The sequence below is a fragment of the Cnephaeus nilssonii genome, assembly GCF_951640355.1.
Source record: "Cnephaeus nilssonii genome assembly, chromosome: 9".
NCBI lineage: Eukaryota > Metazoa > Chordata > Mammalia > Chiroptera > Vespertilionidae > Cnephaeus > Cnephaeus nilssonii.
This window is the reverse complement of record NC_137080.1, coordinates 86,164,524-86,185,709: the sequence shown is the minus strand read 5'-3', so window position 1 is coordinate 86,185,709 and position 21,186 is coordinate 86,164,524. Positions and strand designations below refer to the sequence as shown.

Genomic DNA, 21,186 nt, shown 5'->3' with positions numbered 1-21,186 from the left:
AACTTGATGTGGGCGTTGGGGACACAGGAGTGTCAGGTTTATGAAAATGATCCAGCTGCTCACAATTTGTTTACCTTCTGTGTGTTACACTTCCATTTTAAAAAAATTACATAAGAATGAGGGCAGATCTTGAATAATTTAGAAGGAGAGTTGCATAAATTGCCCTCCCACCCAAGTGTGGCTACGACTTTAAACTTCCTTGGGTACCAGGCAGCTCAACACAACTGCCCAAGTGCAGCTGGTACACCCTCTTTGGGAAGGCAATTTGGCGATAGTTACCAAAGCCGTAAGGAAGTAATGCTAAGTGCAGGAACCGCTTTCCGCATAAAGATGCCCATCACCGTCTACACCGAACAATGAAAAATGTCAGTGTGCAGCAACAGGTCGCTCAGCTAGAGTGTGGTGCTTCCCTCCTGATGGGGTATTCTGTTTACGATAAGCAATGTGGGGGTACGTCCAGTGACAAAATGTAGGGGTGCAAATTGTAAATAAAATCTGATCATCAGCCCTGGCCAGTGTGCGCAATGGTTAGAGCGTCCGCCCGTGCCTGGATGGGTCTCGGGTTCGATTCCCAGTCAAGGGCGCATACCTGTTCTGCAGGTTCAATCCCTGGCCCCAATTAGGGTGCGTGCGGGAGGCAACCAATGTGTCTCTCGAATCGATGCTTCTCTTTTTCTCTCCCCCTCCGGCTCTCCCTTCCACTCTCTCTGAAAAGCAATGGGAAAAAAATATCCTTGGGCGAGGATTAACAAAAAATAAATTTTAAAAAATCTGATCATCACCATGTACAAATATGTACAGAAAAACCTCTTGGGGGAAATATATAAAATATTACTGTCTTCTTTGGAAGATGTAATTGTGTGGTGTGTGTTTTTTCCTTTTAACTTTTGGAATGTTCTTTTTCTATAATGAACATGTCTATGTTTTTACTTGGGAACAACATTCTATACTAATAGCTAATGCTTATGAAGTACTTACTATGTGCAGGTGCGTTCAAATCACCTTAATTATCACAGTTATTTCATGACGTGGGTAACGGTGCTGCCCCCTCCCCCTCTCGGATGAGAACACAGGCGCAGAGCAGTTGGCAGTTGCCAAAGGTCACAGAGCTAGTGAGCGGCGAGGCTGGACCCTGGCCGCCTGGCTCCACCACCTAAACCCTCAGGCTTAGAGTTTGGCCTGGGTCCTGCACTTGGGGTGAGGGACGCCACATTTTATTTAGGGTTCCCACGGAAGAATCACCCCTTACCATCAAGGAGTTTCAGCTGATCTCTGATCTCTTTCATCCAACCCAGGGCCAGAGGGTGCCTGGGACGATGAAACGGCCTGGAATCCCCAAACACAAGCAGAAAAACTCTACCCCCCTCAAAGGGCAGAGATAATTTCCTGCATTCCCAGAAAAACACATGTCTGGCGGCTGAAACAACACAGTGCGCGAGTCCAGGGGCCGGGACGCCTGTTTAAGCCATTTATTGCGTTCTGTGCCTCCGGTCAGAAGTTGTCTTCTGACCCGTCGGCTACAAACTACCGGTTGCACGGGAACTGCGCCGTGTGGCGGAGGGACATCAAACCGACCCCTAAAGGAAGGCCTTCTGACAGGTGCCAGGCTCCGGAGGCAGGGGAAGGGGCCCCGTGACCTCCTGGGGAAGCTTTCAGCCCTGGGAAGGGAAGAGAGAGAAAGATTCCAGGACTGGCGTTTGTCTTGTTTTCTCTGAGCCCGCCCTGGCAGGGGAGGCCGCAAAGGAAAGCCCGGTGAGACAGGAAACGGAACAAGAATGTCCACATAACCCCCCCACCTCAGGAGAAGGCCATTCCGAACCACCAAGGTGGTCACGGTGCCCACAGGGCCTGGGGGCATCAGTTGGGTTGGACCCCAAGAGAGCTAGGGATGGCGAGGCGCCATAAGATTCCCAGGAGCCAGCAGTCCTGCCCACAGGAGGCCGTGGGAACTTGCCAAGTCCTTGAACCTGACTCACTGTCTGAGCCTGGCCTCAGTCTTCCCATCAGGCAAGTGGGGCTTCCCCGCCAGGGCCACCTCCCACAGAGCAGTTGTGCCCTAAGCTGGGATGCCTCTGCAAGGGGGAGAGCATGGGCAAAGGGGAGCTATCACTGTTCCATCACTGTTCACTGTCCCTTTGCCCATGCCCAGCGGGGCACCTCTGGACGAGTCTCCATCCTGTTTCTCTTGAGTTTTTTTAGTAAAGGGTTCCATCCATTCCCTCTCTCTCTCTCTCTCTCTCTCTCTCTCTCTCACACACACACACATACATACGCGCGCGCGCGCGCGCGCGCGCGCACACACATACACACACACACACACACACACACACACACACACACGCTCGCGCGCACACACCATCAAGACCCCAGCCTGGGGCAGAGCGGCCCACAGTAACCCCAGCTCTGTCTCTCCTGATAGGACAGGCCTGGACCAGCTTTTCCGTTCCTGGGCACCCTCTTTGCTTCTTCTCCAACCGCCTGGGTTTTATAAGGTGTTTTGTTTTCGTTTTCCTCCCAAAGCTTGTAGATCACATGATTCACGGCAGTGCTAGGGAGAGGCGGTGGACAGTGAATGATGCCCACCTTTGGACTCTGCAGAGGTCAGTAGGCGGGCACTCAGCACAGAGCCACACACCGGAGATACTCCCCGAGGCGGTTGTCACTATGTTACCTGGCCCGGTGCCCCCTACGGGTCATGAAAGGCAACAGCGGGGCTCCCTCCCATGCTGAGGAGAGCAGGTGGAAGTCACCGTCGCCCCTGGAAGTGTGCTTTGTTTGATTGGAAGGTATTTGGTACCAGGAACAGAAATGAGGTCAGTGGTGCATGCTTTTAACATTTTCATTTTAGCATCTGGGCCTTTTTCCTTTTTATTGAGGTATAATGTTCCCCAGCAAAATGCACAGGTTTTAAGGGAACAGCTCGATGGCTTCTCACTGGTGCGCATCCACGGGTATCGCCGCCCAGACCAAGGTGGAGCACGTTTCCATCTCTGGAAAGCTCCTTCCAGGACCCTCTCCCAGAGGGACCCGCGGTCTGACTCCATCGCACGGCTGTGTCACCTGACCTCGGACAGACTAAAGGCTGTGGTGCAGGATGTGGTTCCTGCAACATAATCACTCGGCCGAGTGGGAACACTCTTGGCGCAGGCTGAGCGCCCCTGTGTGTGATGAATAAGACTGGGGAGCAAACAGTGAATTACAGGAGGAAACGAAGGCTCTGAAAGGGTGAAGCAGAGCAAGACTCGAACCCAGGACACACTCCACTCCACCATGCAGGTGCCTGGAGGTGGGGAAGAGGGAAGCCACAGGAGCTCCCAGCCGGCTCAGTGGCCTCCAGTGCCCACAGCTCAATCCCACAGGAAAGGGTAGGAGCTGGCGTCTCCTGACTGGTAGGCCTGTTGGCCCAGGCCAAGGCAAGGCAGGGCAATTCTGCAGCAAAGGGGCAACCTGAAAGGCAATCCCAGACCAGAGGGGAGTCCGTCCTGTCCCATGGGGTCTAGCTGGACCTGGGCATGAGGCCAGCCCAGGAGGACAGTGGGGACAAGGAGACATACTGAGGGCAGCATGCAGAGGAAGAGGTCCGGGGGTCCACCCTTGTGATGTGCACAGATATAGCCCACGCAGTCTCTCTCTCTCTCTCTCTCTCTCTCTCTCTCTCACACACACACACACACACACAGATATAGCCCACGCAGTGTCTCTCTCTCTCTCTCTCTCTCTCTCTCTCTCACACACACACACACACAGATATAGCCCACGCAGTCTCTCTCTCTCTCTCTCTCTCTCTCTCTCTCTCTCTCTCTCACACACACACACACACACACACACACAGATATAGCCCACGCAGTCTCTCTCTCTCTCTCTCTCTCTCTCTCTCTCTCTCTCTCACACACACACACACACACACAGATATAGCCCACGCAGTCTCTCTCTCTCTCTCTCTCTCTCTCTCTCTCTCTCTCTCTCTCACACACACACACACACAGATATAGCCCACGCAGTCTCTCTCTCTCTCTCTCTCTCTCTCTCTCTCTCTCTCTCACACACACACACACACACACAGATATAGCCCACGCAGTCTCTCTCTCTCTCTCTCTCTCTCTCTCTCTCTCTCTCACACACACACACACACACACACACAGATATAGCCCACGCAGTGTCTCTCTCTCTCTCTCTCTCTCTCACACACACACACACACAGATATAGCCCACGCAGTCTCTCTCTCTCTCTCTCTCTCTCTCTCTCTCTCTCTCTCACACACACACACACAGATATAGCCCACGCAGTCTCTCTCTCTCTCTCTCTCTCACACACACACATACACACACACACACACACACACACACACACACACACACACACACGACCCTCACCCTGCCCCTCAGTGGGCGGCTGCCTTCCTCCTGGCTTGACGTGGGCGAGGGGACTGAAAGGCCTCTCTCCCTTGCCCCCTGCACGCCCCTCCTGGACACCCGGGGCACTTGAGCGTCCTGCCTGCGTCCACCCTGCCCTGTTCTCTGGTTGTTTCCTGGCCACCTACCAGTCTCCCAGCTACAAGGAGGCTTCCAGAGCAACCAGCTTTCCTCCTCCAGAACCCACCCCTGCCCCACCCCACCCCTCGGACTCCCCAGAATGAGACTCAGGGCCCTCAGAGGCTGCTCGTCCAATGGCCCAACACCTGCTCAGTGATCACCCTTCTCTCCGCAGCAAACTCTCCGAGTCCCTACCAGGCACTGGCTGCTCCATAGGACCTACCGCGGGGTCTCGTGTGTCCTCCACAGACCCCTCACGGACAAATGGCACCTCTAGCAGGTGAGAAAACCGACTCAAAAAGTGACCTCCCAAGGTCACACTGGAAGAGCACAGCAAGCCCAGTCTCTCTCAGGGGCGTGGCCAGCACAGGTGAGGAAGCCAGGGCCCACGGGAAGACGCGGGGACATGGATTACTGTGGCGGCCTCAGAGGGCCAGCCCTTGCTTCTCCATCCGCCAGCTGCTTGGACAGGGAGGGCTGGTTGACTCCCGCAGGTGCCAGGGGCACAGAGGACAAGCAGCCACACCTGGAGTGGCTTCTGGCTCCCACAGAAGGGCTCACAGCAAACCCAGCCCTCCCTGCCTCAGGCCCCGCCCACAGAGCTTCAGGGCCTGCCCCTGCCCCGCTAGGGCTCCTCGTCTCCTCCATCACCTGCACCCCACCTCTCACAGCCTCTCCAGTCTCCGCTCGGCGTGGACACTGCAAATGAACCCCCTTTTTGGCCCCCTTGCTAAGGGTTTAATCTGCCTCTGAGTGCTTTGAAAACAACCTCGTTATAACGGAAGAATCCAGGCTTTGCTAAATAAAAGAAGACACTAGAAGAGGGGAGGGGAAAGGAGGGCGGGTAAACACTGGTGAGCAGGGACAATCGCATTAAGTTCACAGAAGGTGGCCTTTATCTCTTATCTCCCTGTATAAACCAACAGGTTTACTGCGCACCAGGCAGAGGGAGCAACTGGCGCACAGAGAGGCCCCCCACTTGCCCCGGATCACACAGCTGGTGGGCAGTGGAACTGGGCCCCTGGTCAGGGAGTCTGAACACCCACCCCCTGCCTGCCCGGGCTGAGTGCGGGGAGCACAGCCATGTGCGGGGTGCCCAGGTGGGAGTCTGTCTGGAGAGGATCGGAGGAGGCAGGGAGGAGGCCTTACGACCATTAGTGGAGGGGCTCAGGGCGAGGAAGGTGGGGCAGACGTGGGCCCACGCCAGCACACTCTCCATTCAGCCCCTCCTTCCCTTCAAGCACCGCCCACCCCCCCCCCCCCCCCACCCACCTCAGAACCACCCAGGGCTGCCCCTGCAGTTCCTGGACAGCTGTGGTCCATCCCCTCACCATCCCCTCGGCTGCATCTGGTTGGTCCTGAGTCTGCCCTCAGGCAGACAGCCGGGGTTAGTGGAAAGTGCTCTGGACACTGACAGAGCAGGGACAGGTACTTCACCTCTCAGAGCCTCAGTTTCCCCATCTGTGAAACAGACGCTCCTCCCTCGAGTAGGTGAGGGGATGGAAGGAGCTGAAGGGGTGGTGTGCCTGGCACCTCGGAGGTGGCCCACCAGAGTCGGTTCCCTGAGCAGCGGCAATCTGGATGGAGCTTAGATGGGAGGGGCCTTTAAGTCCTCACCACTCAAAGCCTGATCCCCGGGCATCACATCCTCTGGGGGCTGGTTAGAACAGCAGGCTCGGCCCGGCCCAGAATCTGCGCTTTACCATAGCATCCTAGGAGACATGTGGGCCGTTAATGTCACTTTATTGCAGCTTCTGGAGGCTTGGTCACCTGGTCCCAAGCATGAGCACTGGTGACAGGTGGGAAGAGACGGCAGTAGGTACCGGCTCCAGGTGGAGGGAGATGCTTTAAGGGTCCGGCAGGGCCTTTCTGAGCCCCACAGTGAACGGGGGCAAACAGCCCTGACTCAGGCCCAGGAGCCAAGGTGGGGGCTGAACACAGGGCTCCGGGCCGGCTCTGCGCTGGGCACTCACTGGGGACAGAGGGGCAGCCCAGGTCTGTGGGGAGGCAGCCTGGAAGCTGACATGGTTATCAGTGGAAAGGCAGCCCAGACAGGCCACCTGAGACACACCACGCACACAGCATCTCCTACACACACACCATGCACACACATGAACACGTATCATCCCCTACGCACCGCCTGCGACCTTCCTGCCCTGAGAGCAGCCCCAGCAGAGAGCACACGGCCTTGAGCAGGGTGTGCCCTCTGCAGCTGGCCTAGGAGACCACTCTTTTTTTTTTTTTAAGAATTTTTTATTGATTTTAAGAGAAAGAGGAAGAGGAAGGGAGAGAGAAACATCTCTGTGAGAACATTGATCGGCTGCCTCCTGCACGCCTCCCACTGGGGACAGAGCCAGCAACCCGGCATGTGCCCTGACCAGGAATCGAACCAGCAAGCTGTGGGCGTACAGGCCGATGACACTCAACCAACCGAGCCACACCAGCCAGGGCTAGGAGACCATTCTTTCCTCCACACGCTTCATCCCTCCCTCTCACCTCTCCCAGCCCCAAACCCATCTGAGCGACGAGAAACCCAAGCCCTGCTCGCTTGAGGCTGACAAGGACCCACATGTTAACTGGTCACCTGCAACATGCCTGCTGACCTACCCCTCGTACATGAACCTGACCACCCAGGTTGCTGGGGGTAAAAAGCAGGGGGGAGCTCTGACCGCAGGGTCCCTCTGAGCGGCAGCAGCACACAGTGCAGGCTCTGCCCACCCCGCCCACACACTCACCCGGAACAAGAGCAGAGCCCCCTCCCCGACCACACAGCTGAAGGAGGGCAGAGGCCTCCCCCGCCCACAGAGGGGTGACAGCTACACCCCGTCTTTAGTTCAGACACACCCCACTGACCTCGTTCACCACCGCAGGCTGGACTGCCGGGGGCCCCCAGGCTCATGCAGGTTCCAAAGAAACCCTAAAATGTGGGGCCAGGACGTCGAGCAGGCCTAGGATGGCCAAGAAAGAACCATGGACAGGGGGTCAGTCGGGGCTGCGGCAGGGTATTGATGTCACGGGTTCTGGAAAGGCCCTTGGCCCCAAAATATCTCCCCGCCGGGTCCGGAAATCCCTCCCAACCCTTTGAGAGTCACTGCCGGGAGAGGCTCCCACCTGAAGCTCTTGTCAGCTAACACCCCCGGGAGAGGCGGCTGACAGCTGGCCCAGAGGGCAGTGGCCAAAGGCAGCGGGGGTGGGGGGCAGCGGGCCGTGCTCAGTGCTGGTGACCATCACCTCACCAGGCTGCCCTGCCTGCGAGCTCCCAGCGGGAGGGGGCCCTGCCCTTCCCTCCTCCCAGAAGGCTGCCTCCCCAGGAGCCAGTTCTCTGGGCCAGGGAGGGGGAGGTCCAGTAAGGACAGGGCCCTTCAGCACCCCCCCACACACACACTCCAGAGGAAACCAAGTCCTGTCCTAACCGTCCCCTGAGGAAGGCAAAGTGCCGGCCATCAGGAGGGGATGGGAGGCCTGAGAGAAGAGGGGGTCAGGCAGGGGAATTAACCAGGTTCCAAAATAGCACAGTTGGTTCTGCCTCGCTTCACCCTGCGCAATGCCTGGCAGCTTCTGCTTTCGGTCTGACTCACGCCTGGTGGGGGCAGGACAGAGTGGCCAGCGCAGGCATAGGCTTCTGGATAACCACAGACTTCTCCCTCCCGACACGCACCTAGGCCGGCTCCTGCCCTGAGCTGGACTTCAGGGACCAGTGACGGGGAGCACAGAGCCCAGGAACGCCCCTGCGGGGGTCCTATCCCAGCCCCACCCACCCAGGGCTTCCCCGGGCATGGCAGCTATCCCAGCCAGGCCGTGGGCTGCTCCTGCCCTGCCCAGGTACACGCCGCCGGCCCCTCCCCCCTCTCCACGGGAAGTCGGAGATCTGCTCTGAGGACCAACCTCTCCCCGCAGCAGAAATGACCCCACAGCTCCAGTCCCACCAGTCAGAGGAGCGAGTCTGCTCCTCCAGCTCCCCCCCCCACCCCCCCGCCAAGGTATGAGAGAAACAGCACAGTCTTCCTCTCAAAATGCACACAGCAGCCCATGCACCCCTTTCTTTCTGTCCTTAAACTCCATGGGGCAACACAGCCCTTGGCCGGGCAGAGAGGAACCGAGTACCCTGAGCTGTGTGCGTTGGGTGGGGAGGAGCATCAGTGACTTTGCTCTCCCCTTTCATCATCTCGAATCTCCAATCTCCTCCTCCCCAGCTTCCCCCCAGGAGGCAGCTGCCTTGTACTCACTCCTCCCGGATCAAAGATGCTGGAGCCCTAACCCGAGACTCCAACGAACAGCCTCATCATCCACTCCACCTCGAGGCCCCTGTGCAAATTGTTCCTGTCCTCCCAGCCCTCACAGTCACACTCCAGGCCAACATAAGGACAGCCACCTTTCTGTCCAAGTGGCAGGTACCGGGCGCTGTGTGCCCTGCCAGTGCCTGCCTTGTCCTGGGCTGGAGATGGGTGGACAGTCAGAAGGGGGAGGACATCGAAGGCAGTGAGCTTGGCCAGCACAGGCAGACACACTCCACCAAACCTGGTGTGAAGGTGAAAATGTCGAGGGGAAAGGCTGTGGGTGGCGGCCGGGGAGAGGCGTCCAAGGGCCCAGGATTTGGCCTGCCTGCCTGTGTAGCCCAATGAGGAGTTTTCAGTGTGAATGGACCAGCGGATGAGGCACCTGCCCCGTCCCTGTTGCCGGCCCTTCTCCATCCCCACACCGAAGTCCTTAGTAACTCCACTTCCTGCTCTTAACTCTTCCCAAGCCCTCGCCCCGAAAGGCAAGATCTAGGAGAGGGAGCAGTCAAGAGGGAGGAGGCCCCTCTCCAAGAAGCAGGTACCAGGCAGAGCCTTCTCCAGGGACAAAGAAGGGTGTCCTTGAGTAAGCTGCCCTCCATTGTCTGTGAATTGCACCTTGTTCCACACAGAGACACAGAGAGAGAGCGCCAGAAGGCTCAGCACCGATGGACTCCCAGGCGGCCGGCCGGGGGCAGCCACGGAGCTAGTGGCCCCGGGAAAGGAAGAGGCAGAGGCAGCGAGAGGAAGGAAAAGGAAGTCGGGAAAACCACAGCAGTCACAGCCTAGATCCTAGAGCTGGGAGGAGGCTTGGCGGTTCTGGGCTCTGCGCTCCCGGCATGTCTGCCCCCCCTCCCCACCCCACCCCCCCACCCCCGTTCCAGGAGGGGATGCAGCGCAGACAGGCCCCTTGCCCGGGACGGGCCTGGGACGGCCGCCGGTGTTAGCACAGGGTCAGGACATTCCCGCTGGGACCCTTTCCTCCACTGTGAACGCATGGAGGGTCCCGACAGCTTCCTCTTTTTCTCTGTGGCACCTGGCACATAGTAGGAGCTCCTGAAGAATCTGTGAGCGCTGTGAATGTGGTGACGGGCCCCAGTAGGAGGGGCCTGTCCGGGGCAGCTGGGGCGGGGGTGGCAGCTCCACAGGCACCGAGAGAGGGAGCTGTGGGGAAAGGGCTTGACAAGAGCCACATTCCCAGGGACCAGCCAGACCACCAGGCCTGTCCAGTGAGTGCGGCAGAGGCTGCCAGGGCCCCAGCCACACCCCCTGAGTACAGTCAGCCAGCCCCCCTGAGCCTTCCAGTGCCAGCGCCTGCATCTGTGCCAGAGCCCGTGGAGGCAGCACCCTGAGCCAAACGGCAAGGGGAGCAAGTGAGCAAACACCCCGTTCCCTCCCCCCACCCACTGTGAGAACGCTAAAGCTCGGTCCACAGAGGTCCCCAAGGAGACTGGGCCGCAGGTGCCCGCAGCAGCCACTGCTCCTAACACACATTTGATTGGCTTCCTTCCCTCCTCGGTCTCACTGGTCTACCCCACGATGGGTGCTTCCAGGGATCACCGCCCAAGTAAGCGGCCTGTACTCACGCCCTTGTCTTAACCACTGAGGCCCGAGGAGACGGCTCTGATCTGATGAGCAGCTAACTCTCATCAACAGAAGGCATCCTCCTGGCTCAGTCACCATCACACCCATTCCCACCACTCGGTCCCACACTTAACAAGAAAGGCAAATGAAGGGGCAGGGTAAGATGGGGCTGCATCCTGTGGAGAAGCAGGTGTCAGAGCCCAGTCGCTGGAGGAGACTGCTGAAGCTGGTGCAGCGGCCAAGGGTGTACCCAGGAGCCTCCCACTTGTGGGAGTTAAGACGGAGAGAAGAAACAAGGGCGTGCCAGAGTTGCAAGTTATGTGATGAAGAAGACTCCATTCCAGGGGTGGCAATGCCAATAAGACTAGAAGCCCAGCATTGCCTTCCACCCTAGGCTGCATCTAGAATAGAACTATAGAACGCCAGCATTCCAGAACCTTAGCCTGCGTTCATTCAGTTCCACGCTCAGAACTGGGCACTGGGGACACCAAGGGAGGCCATTTGGTTCCACACCAAGTGCATGTGTTTTGAAGCAGGTACAGCTGCTTACTGTCTGCATGACTTTCAGCAACTTAACTTCACAGGGTCCCAGTATCCTCCCAGCAATGTCCATCTTTAAGAGCTTCTGTAAGAATTAAATGTAAAACATCCAAAATAGGTGCTCAATAAATATTTGATGGCTACATGGATGAAGGCATGGATATAATAGATGCGTGAGTGAATATAATGTGTGAATGGATGGACGCATGCATGGATTAATGAATGGATGCATGGATGGATGCATGGATGGATGCATGGATGGATGCATGGATGCGTGGGTAGATGGATGAATAGATGGGTGGATGGATGGATGCATGCATGCATGGATAATGGATAAATGCATGGATGGATAGATATTTGAAAGGAGACCAAAGAGAGCAGTAGTTGTCTGCACAGTCTGATTTCCATCTGGTTAACTATCCCTTTCTGCTAAATTTAATAACCAAATAATGAAGGCCCATCACTCTGATTTATATGTTAGATAAATCTATATCTCCATTTATCAGGTTGACAGATGCAAAGATCCTCCTAAAGAGCCTTAGCGGCATTATTGGGGGAGGGCTGTTCCCTGAAGGGTTAGGGCGGTCAGAACAGAAGGCACCCTCCTGGCTCAGTCACCATCACACCCGTTCCCACCACGCGGTCCCACCATGTCCATATCCCTTTCCCCTCAAGTCCAACTCGACCCAACCTCTTCCCCAGGGAAGGTGTGCCAGGGACCAGGGAGAGGAAGGGGAAGCCAAACAAAAGCAGGGCAGGGGGCACTGGCCAGGTTGGCTGAGCAGAGGAAGCCAAGAGCAGAGTATGGCATGTGGGATGGGGTGAGCAGGGATCAGAGAGAAGAGACTGAAGAGCAGAGAAGGATTTATTGTCTTGGGAGAAACAGAGACAGAAAACAGCCCTGAGAGAACGAAGGAGCAGAAGTGAAATGCACTGAGCAGCAAACAAATGCCCTTCCCTGCTCTATCGCCCCCAGCGCCCCCCACTGTCCACCAGATCAAGTCCAAACTCCCTAGTCAGGCCTTCAAGGCATCCAGGCCCCCCCCCCCCCCCCCCGCTTCCCTAAACAAGCCTTGAGCTCAGCCCGGGGGCCTCCTCACTCCCTCTCCCCAATACAACCTGGGCCTCCAGATGCGGCCCCTGCCTCATCCCCCTTCCACTGTCCAATCCCCACTCATCTCTGGAAGCCCCCGGGCGTGCCCACTGCTGTGGCCTTGGACGAAGATGTGCTGACTGGTGGTGGGAGTGGCATAAGTGGAGAAAGATGAGCCCAAGCAGAGGGGGAAGGAGGTGAGGCTCCAGGCCGGGGTGAGAGGGGGCCTGGCCTCTGTGTCCCCTTCCAGCTGTCCCCGTGCCCCACCTGTCCCCATGGCCCAGCCCTGGCATTGCACAATCTGTGGTCACTGCAGAGCCCTGGCATTTGCTAAGAGCGCTGAAGGGACACTGAAGGAGGGAACGAGGCTTCGTGTCTGGAAAAGAGGAGATGGGCGGGTGGGCCAAGGGAAAGAGAAGCGTTCATCTCTGTCCATTCCCCGCGGGTCAGAGTTCATGGCGTGAATAAGTTGAGCACAGAAAGTGAGAAACGGGGCAGACCCCCTAAGAGTTGTGTCGGGGCACCCTCTGCCATGGCCTGAGCGCGTGGGTGCGAGGCCAAGATGGACCCTCACAGCCTGGAGCTGGGCTGCCCCTCGGCAGGCTCCCCGGCCTCCGAGGCCCCTTCAGGCTAGGAAACCTGAGGAGACGGGCAGCTCAGGACGAACCCTCACAATAGAAACCAGAGTCTCAGCGCCCCTCCTGCAGGGAGGTCTCGGTTGGGGAAGAGGCCCTCCTTGCCAGCCTGTGGAGCACAGGAAAAGGGGGTGAGGGCCCAGACCCCTGCCCTGGCCACACCTCAGCTCTACATTCCTGTGCCCCCTAAAGAGCACGGGGGATATACAGTGTGGGTGGAGCAAGGAAACTGAGGCACAGAGCTGCCCTCCAGCTCGGAGACTTGCTTTGCCTGCCCAGCCATCAGCACCTTCCTTGAAAATGACCCACCATGCTTCACACAGCACATGGGGACATACACTTTCTAGAAAGTGGCCTGTCTCGGTCCCCGAAGTTGGACGGCCTTTTCCTGAGCCCTGACCTGGAGGCCGGGCGCGTGGCAGGTAAGTGGTAGGCCGCAGACTCCGGCCCACAGCTGCCCCAGCTCCGCCATTTGCTGGCCGTGACCTCGGGCAGACCCCTGAAGCTTGGGTGCCGCTTCCTGGCGTGAAGGGATCACACTCCCTGCTCTTGCAGCTCACAGCCATGAGAGAAACAAGTCTATTCCTCTGGTATCCGAATGGTCCCTCCCCGCAGGATGCTCTCAGCCTAACCACCAGCCCTCCTGCTTCCTCCTCCCCAGGGCCCAATGGCTCCGGCCCCGGCAAGGGGTGCTAAGGAGCTGACGGAGCCACTGCTGCTGATAGAGCTGGTGCCAGGCCCATTGTGGGCACAGGGCCCCGGGCATACAATGGGGCTGTGTGTGCACCCAGCGTTACCCTGGAGCAGAGCTGGGCAGGCTGGCATCTGGGGTCAGGCCAGGAATTCATTTCCCTGGAGAGGGCCTCCCCACCCCCTCCCAGGCTGCACAGCCCCACGGGGGGTACGGAGCAGGCACCACCCCCCTCCCCCAGCGAGCCCAGGCAGCGGAATGAGGACATGCCCACAGTGGGCACTGGGGAATAGGGACTCCTGAGTCCCGCTGCTGGACTGGGCTGCTCACTTGGGAGGCGTTTGGGACCCATTATGTAACTGGGGCCCTGGCCTTCCCTGCAGGCAAAGGGAAGATGAGCTCTGTGGAGCCGGGACAGGGTGCAAGAAAAGTCTGCTGGGACCCCTCCCCAGACTGCGGGCCCCCCTCCTCATTCTGCACTCCCCCGCTCGCTGGGGCCCTGGGCTCAGCACCAGGCCCGGGTGCTCTGGGAGAGGCGCCGTCTCGCTCCCCAGGGGAATGAGTCACCCATCGGCTGCAGCCAGGATGGCAGGTTGATGGTGGCAGGTGGAGCCTCTGCCCCCCTCCCCCCTGCAGGTCTCCTGGAACTAGAAAACCACTGGGTGGCGATGGTGCTGACCACGCAGTCCAGCCCGGGCGCAGGCCATTCCCCTGGGGCAGGGCATCCCCTCGTGCCAGGAGGCGGGAGCCTGAAGACCTCCTGCCCCCGCACTGACCAACGCTGCAGGCATGGGCCCCCCCAGAATGCCCCTGAGAGGGGTATCAGACTGCAGGCCACAGCACCACTTACCCTCCGAGAGAAACTGGGTCTGAGGCCAGGGAGGAGCACAGGCCTCCGGTGGGTGGGGGTGGGGGAGGGCGGAGGCTGCCACCCTATACCTCGGGCTGTGGCCAAATGCGGAGATGTGCTCCTTTGCGTGAATCACTTTCCATTCTCCTCAGAGCCTGGGACGCGGGGCCAGGGGCTAACGGCCTCCCTCCCTCACCGGCCTGAGTCACCCCCACTCCACACCCAGTCACAGTGACTGGGACACAAATATGTGCCCCTTCGGCTGCCGCCCACACTCCCTGAAGGTCACACACGAAAGTCACAGTGTGGCCCCAGCCCAGTGGACACAGTTGGATGCCCACCCTTCCCCTCGCACCCACAGACCTCCCCCTCCCCCGCGGGGCCGCAGCCCAGCCATCACATCCTGGGGGCCCCAAGGAGCCCCAGGCCACCACCGCTGCAGGCCAACCTACTGCCTGGGACAGGGAGAGGACCCTCCCCACCAGGCCCACCGAGCCCTGTGTGTGTGTGTGTGTGTGTGTGTGTGTGTGTGTGTGTGAGAGAGAGAGAGAGAGAGAGAGAGAGAGAGAGAGAGAGAGACCTGCCCTGAGACCTGAGAACAGAGGCTGTAAGAGCCAGAGGAACCTCCTGATGCTGAGCCTATCGCCCTCATTTTAATGGTGAACAAACTGGGGAAGAGTCTTGTTCAGGTTTCTGAGCAAGGCTGAGCCTGGACCCAGGGCTGGGCTGGCTTAAGGCTCGTCAAACAAAGCAGGGGACGGGGAGGCAGGGTGAGGGGAAGATGGAAGAGGAAGGCGGAAGGGGTAGGGGAAGATTTGCCCCCATACCTGAGCGCTGCTGTTCTGGATGCTGTGCTGGTACCACGTCATTCATTCATTTCAAACATTTCTTGAGCACCTACTGTGTGCCAGCACTATAGCTCTCTGGGCCAAGTTCCCCCAGCCGCCTCTCCCGCCCCAACTCCCAGGGCAATGGCATCCCATCCTCACACGGGCAAGGGAAACGGCAGAAAAGCCTCATGGGCTTCCTGTGCGCCCAGCGATGATCCACCAGCATCGGGAGCTTTGTTTCCCACAGTAACTATGGCCTGCATGTTATCATCTTGTAGGCAAAGACATGGACATTCACAACAGCTAAGCGACTCGCCCAATCTGTAAGGGGCAAAGCCCACATTCCCACCGTGTGTGCTCCTGCCCCCCACCCCCCTGCAGCCTTGCAGAACTCGCCCCTGTGACCCCTGGCTGGGACCACTCCCTCCGAGCCCCAGCCCAGGCCTCCTACCCAACTCACTCCAGCAGCACAGCACATACAGAGTTTCTCATTAGTAACAATAAGAATAAAAGTAATAAAAGTCCCACCGCCTCCCTATTATATAGCACTTACGATTTAGGTACTTCATATAGTATCATTTACTTAATTCTCACAGCACTATATTCCCATTACTCCCGTCCTCATCTCACAGGTGAGGAAACTGAGGCACAGAGAGGTTGATAATTTGCCCAAGGTCACACAGCTTAGAGGTAGCAAAGCCACGATTCGACCCCTGGCAGTCTGGCCTGTGTCTGTTGCTCCTCCTTCGGTGGTGCCTGTAACACGTGCCCTAGTGTGGCCTGCCTCCCTCCTCTGAGGCCCCCTCGGCAGGGGTCAGAGGCCGACTGGAAGCCGGGAGGGAAAAGCCGACCTGATGAGCACCCCCAGCTCATGCTCTGCGGCTGGGTGGTAACACCCCCCTCCTCCCTCCAAGGAGCTGGAGCCAGAATGGTGAGGTGAGGAGAGCAAGCAACGCACAGGTACAAATGGGGCGCCCACTGCGTGCCCAGCCTCAAGTTGTGGCAGGTGCGGAAAGTGCAAGTCTCTGTCCTTGCTCTCCTGCCAGGGGCTCCAGTCCCCCACGGAGCCCAAAGGGGTCGCCCGCCACCCCCACCCCCTCCGGTACTGGCTGCACCAGATGTTGGCAACACTTAGAAACAGGGCTAAAAATAGATTCTATAATGAGTCAGTGCTAAGAATAAACCGGGCAAACAGCCCTCCTGGAGAGGACACGCTCTGCCAGGGCGGTACCACCCCTCCCCCCTCCTCGCCCAGCCTGCCTTCCACCCGGAGCCCCCCACTGTCAGCAGAGGGCCTGGGCACTACACCCCAACTGCCCTATAGACAGAGCATGGCCAGCCCCCTACAAGAAGGGTGGGGGTCAAAGGTGCAGCAGCTGGAGAAGACGCCTGCTCCTGGCGGGGTGGACTGCAGCACTGGGACCCCGGGCTTCCCGCCCAGCTCCCCTCATGTCTCACCCGGGAAATGGGTCCTTAGAGTCAGCCACACTGGCCCACTTCACAGGTGATGGGGGGACGGAGCCCGGAGCGGGATAGCAATATACTAAAGGGCAGACATGAAATGTGGGCGGCATCAGAACTTAGTCAGAACCACGCCAGGCCCCACAGCCTGGCGTCTCTCTGAATTCCCCCATGTTCTTCTCTCTTCACCCCCAGAAATGACAAGAATTGTCAGGCCCATCCGTAGGTGTCTGTACATGAACTGAACATTAATAGCACATTCCCGTATGGTGTCAAGTGAGCCTCTCAATAACTCCAGATGATAGACGGGAGGACGAGTTTCATTCCACAGCGGGAGGGCCTGGGCTCAGAGAATGGGATTACTTGCTGGGGCCCCGCAGCTGGGACGAAGCCTTATTGCCGACCATCAGCCAGGAAAGTAGCTCAGGAGCCCATACGCTGGGCACGGCCCATCTCCCCAGCAATGCCAGGGGGGACACACGACGCCCTCTAAGGCTGCTGGGAGCCAGAGGGAGGGACCCGAAAAGGGAGACGCGCCTTCCCGAAGGAAACAGCACCACATACAACATTCCTCTGAGGTGAACAGAGGAAGGAGGGTCAGGAGGGGTGTCCTGAGCAGATCTGGCCATGGATTCACGGAGCCGTGGGGTCTAGTCCCAGCTCTGTTCAAGATCTAGGAAAGCATTCCCTAGGCCTGTTTCTCCATCTGGAAATGGGGCTTTGAGCACCAGGCCTTTGGGAGATGCTGGGTTAGATCATGACCATATATTGGGGGTAATTAGTGTTACAAAGGCTCTGACAAGGGCCCAGCTGGTGTGGCTCAGTGGTTGAGTGTTGACCTATGAAGCAGGAAGTCATGGTTTAATTCCCTGTCAGGGCACATGCATCCTCAGTAGGGGGCATGCAAGAGGCAAACAATCAATGATTCTCTCTCATTGATGTTTTTATCTCTCTCTCCCTCTTCCTTCCTCTCTGAAATCAATAAAAATATTTTTTAATTTTAAATAAAAAAATAAAAGGCTCTGACAAGTCCTACAGCAGAGAAACACATTTTGGGTGTTTTTTAAAAAGACATTTTATTGATTTTTTTTTTTTAAGAGAGAGCAAGAGGTAGAGAGAGAGAGAGACATCAATAAACATCGATTGTCTGCCTCCTGCAAGCCCCTACCAGGGAGGGAGCCTGCAACCTGGGCATGTGCCCTGACCAGGAATTGAGCCTGCAACCTTTTTGGTGCACAGGACAACATCCAACGAACTGAGCCACACTGCGCACGGCCCTTTTTGTGTTTTTTAACTCACACCCTGCCATTCCTCCTTGACCACCAAACCCTTCCACAGAACACCTCTTGGGAAACCCCAAGGTCAATCTGGGGTCACCAACTGAAACGCCTGTGGGGGCCACAGGAGACATGAAAGCTTGGAGCAGGCCCTTGCAGAGAGCTACAAGCCCTAAGAAATGCCTGGCAGCTCCTGGGGCCCGGGGATCCAGCGCTTCTGTAATGGGAAGGCCTCCCTCGCGACCCGCCCAGGGTTTGGATCCCATCTGATCGGCGACAATCCTATGGAGAGGGGCGGGGAAGGGGCCAGCACCCTGTGGAGACTGGGACCCCAAGAGAACAGAAAAGTGGCCCCGGGTCACACAGCAGGCGACTCTGCGGGTAGGAGAGGTGGCGAAGCGGGTCGCACTTACTGCGCCCTGATGATGCACTCAGCACTTCACCTCTGTGCCCCCATGCAGTGCTCCCAACAGCCCCGTGAGGAAGGCACTGCTGTCATCCCCGTGTCACAGAACAATAAGCTAACAGCAAGACGCAGTCACTTTTCCAAGGTCACGTGACTAGGAAGTGGTACAGCCCAGATTTCAACCCTGGCAGCTCAAACCCAGAACTCGTGTCCTCGGCCCAGCTCTGCCACTCACTAGCTAGGTAGCCATGGGGGAGAGACATAGCCATCCCTGCCTCAGTTCCCTAATCTATAAAACGGGATAATAAAAAGGCCTGTGCATTAGGTTACTGTGAAGTTTAAATTTGCAAATACACAAAGGTGCTTGGCACAGGGCCAGGCACAGGGAGGTGCTCAATTGTGTGACCTTCAGTAAACGCCACACTCACGCCTGAGCCTCTGGGCTCTGGACTCCTCAAGCTAGAAGCACCCACAGCTTCCTGGAAATTGGCCCCTGCCAATCAGCCCCAGGGCACTGCCCCTCCAGCTGGCAACATGGACCTCCACGCTGGGGCTCCTAAGATACCACCCCATGTAGGTGGGGATGCAGGAAGTTGGGGTTCCCAGACCTAGGCCAAACCTGGGTCTCATCCTCTGAGGCCCCTAACAGGCCACTTTCCCCACAGAGCTGGGGATATCCCCAGCTCAGCCTGGGTCATGGGCCTCTCCCCGCCCTTGCCCCACGGCCCCAGGTCACGGGGTGGGAGGCAGGGGGCTCTCCAGCCAGACAGCTGATGTCCTCATGACCTTCCCCAGCCCTCCTCGCCTTAGAGAGGACAGCAACCCAGCCGGCGCGCTTCACACTTCCCTCAGCCAGCTCATCCGTGTGAGGTCACAAGACAAGCAGCACCACCCACGAGTCCGGCTGCTCAGGGGTCAGTAAGCCCACTCCACAGATAAAGAAACTGAGGCCTTGATTTGCCCTGGGTGGGGATCTAAGTAGTAGGAAGGCTTCTGTCTCCTGGACCGGGGCTCAGGCTGAGCCAGGTCCCAGGCCAGACCCACCAGAGCCAGCTGGGGCAGCAGAGGGAAGGAGACAGTTCAAGATACTCCTGGGCCAAGGCGAGGGGAGGAAATGGTTATGTAGTGGGCCCAGGGTCTCACCCAGTCACTGAGGATCCTGCAAGTATTGGGGGCGGGGGGGGAGACTTTAGTAATCCTGAGTCCTCCTCCTCCCCACTCCACCCCAGCCAGAGGAGATGGGCATAGCCCTTCCCAGTACCCTGAGATGACCCCTGCCCACCCCTCTGTTCTAGCTAGCATGGGCACCTCTGGCCAAGCCTGGCCCTGCATCCCTCCACTGACAGGGAGCCCTGCCTCCCCAGGTGGCTCTCTAGCTCCTGACCCAAGCCAACCGTTCACCCCAGGCAATGTCTCCTGTCACTGTCCCCACCTAATGCATGTCATCACCCAGAAAGCACCCCCCCCCAACCACCTCACCCTCTGCCTCTGCTGACCCCCGCAGGGCCCGCTCCCCTACACACACCTTGCCCAGAATTGGGCCGGCCTCCCCAGCCCGGCCCATGGCATGTGGCGCTGGGTCCTGCACAGGAGGGAGATAATCTCTAAGGCATTGGACCCAAATATTTTGATCATGACTCACAGGAAAATCTTTTTATTTCACCCCCCTACACACACACACACACGCACACATGCACACAGCATGCATACACATGAAACATGAAACAAAAATGTTACCCAAAACCCTTAGCAATACTGTGCAATACACTTGGATGTTTTCTATTCTTTTTCATTAAAAATAATGTTCATTGAGACCAGATTACGGTCCAATTAGTAGCCCCGATCCACAGTTTAAATAACGACTCTCCAGGGATATCTGTGTGGCCCAAACTTGCCACCAGGCACATGACCCGCTACAACAGGTGCCTGATAGAGACATCCAGCTGCGGGACATGCACTCCAGGCCAGACCTGCGCTAAGCATCTCACTGTGCTGTCTCATTTCATCTCCACGGTGACTGGAGGAGGGAGTGCAGCTATACCCCCTATTTTACATGTGAGGAAACTGAGGCCCAAGGTCACACAGTAAACGGCTCAGGCAGAATTCAAAGCCAGGTCTGGCTGAATCTGGAACCATATTCATCCCCCAGCACCACACTGCCTGCCCGCTGGTCTCCAGCCCTCTCTCAAGTCCACACACTGGCAGGAAGCTTGCCCCAAGGAAGTCCGCTCCAACTCGCAAAAGCCATTCCTAGAGCAGGGGTGGAGAGCCTTTTTCTTCAAAGGGCCATTTGGATATTCATAAAATCACTCGAGAGCCATACAAAATGATCAGCTTAAAAACTAGCCTGCTATATTTGGTCAAAAATTAACTCACCCCTAAAGCCTTGGCAAGGTCAGACCAAATGATTTTGCGGGCCTTATACAGCCCCAGGGCTGGACGTCCCCACCCCTGCCCTATAGTACCTTAAGTCTCTGTGTTAGATAATGACTTGATTGGAGATGGACCAGAGCCCATGGGCCGTGAGGCCAGCCCTCACACCCTCACATAGGACTCTGCTCCTCCTCCACACCCACCTCCAGCTGAACACAGAGAAGGAGCTGGGATGCGGGCAGGGGTCCCCCTAAGGGCTAAGGACCATCCTGTTGCTCCTTCTCATTGATATCACTGCCCTGGAGCAAGTCACTCAACCCCTTTGTGGTCTCACGTCCTCCTCTATGGCGTGGGGATGATAACAGCCCGCCTTACAGGGTGACGTGAGGGAGGGGCTGGTACAAGCCAAGCTTTTGGCACACAGCTGACGCGGAGTATGGCCTGGGAAACGTGAGCTCTTATCATCCCCAGTTCTAACTCAAATTCCACCATCAAAATAATCACCATGCGCATTATTCACAATGGCCAAGAGAGGGAAGCAACCCCAGTGCCCACCAATAGGCCAGTGGGTACACATACACCGTGGATATCACTCCGCCATAAAAAGGAATGGAACCTTACCATTGGTGACAGCATGGA

The 21,186-nt window shown here is 57.6% G+C and overlaps 1 protein-coding gene across 2 annotated transcripts in view; it reads right to left on the bottom strand.

Annotated features, from left to right (window-relative positions):
- TFEB (transcription factor EB) overlaps nucleotides 1–21,186 on the bottom strand; it is a 47,297-nt gene that overhangs the window by 12,850 nt on the left and 13,261 nt on the right. The gene's annotated exons all lie outside the window — the stretch shown is intronic.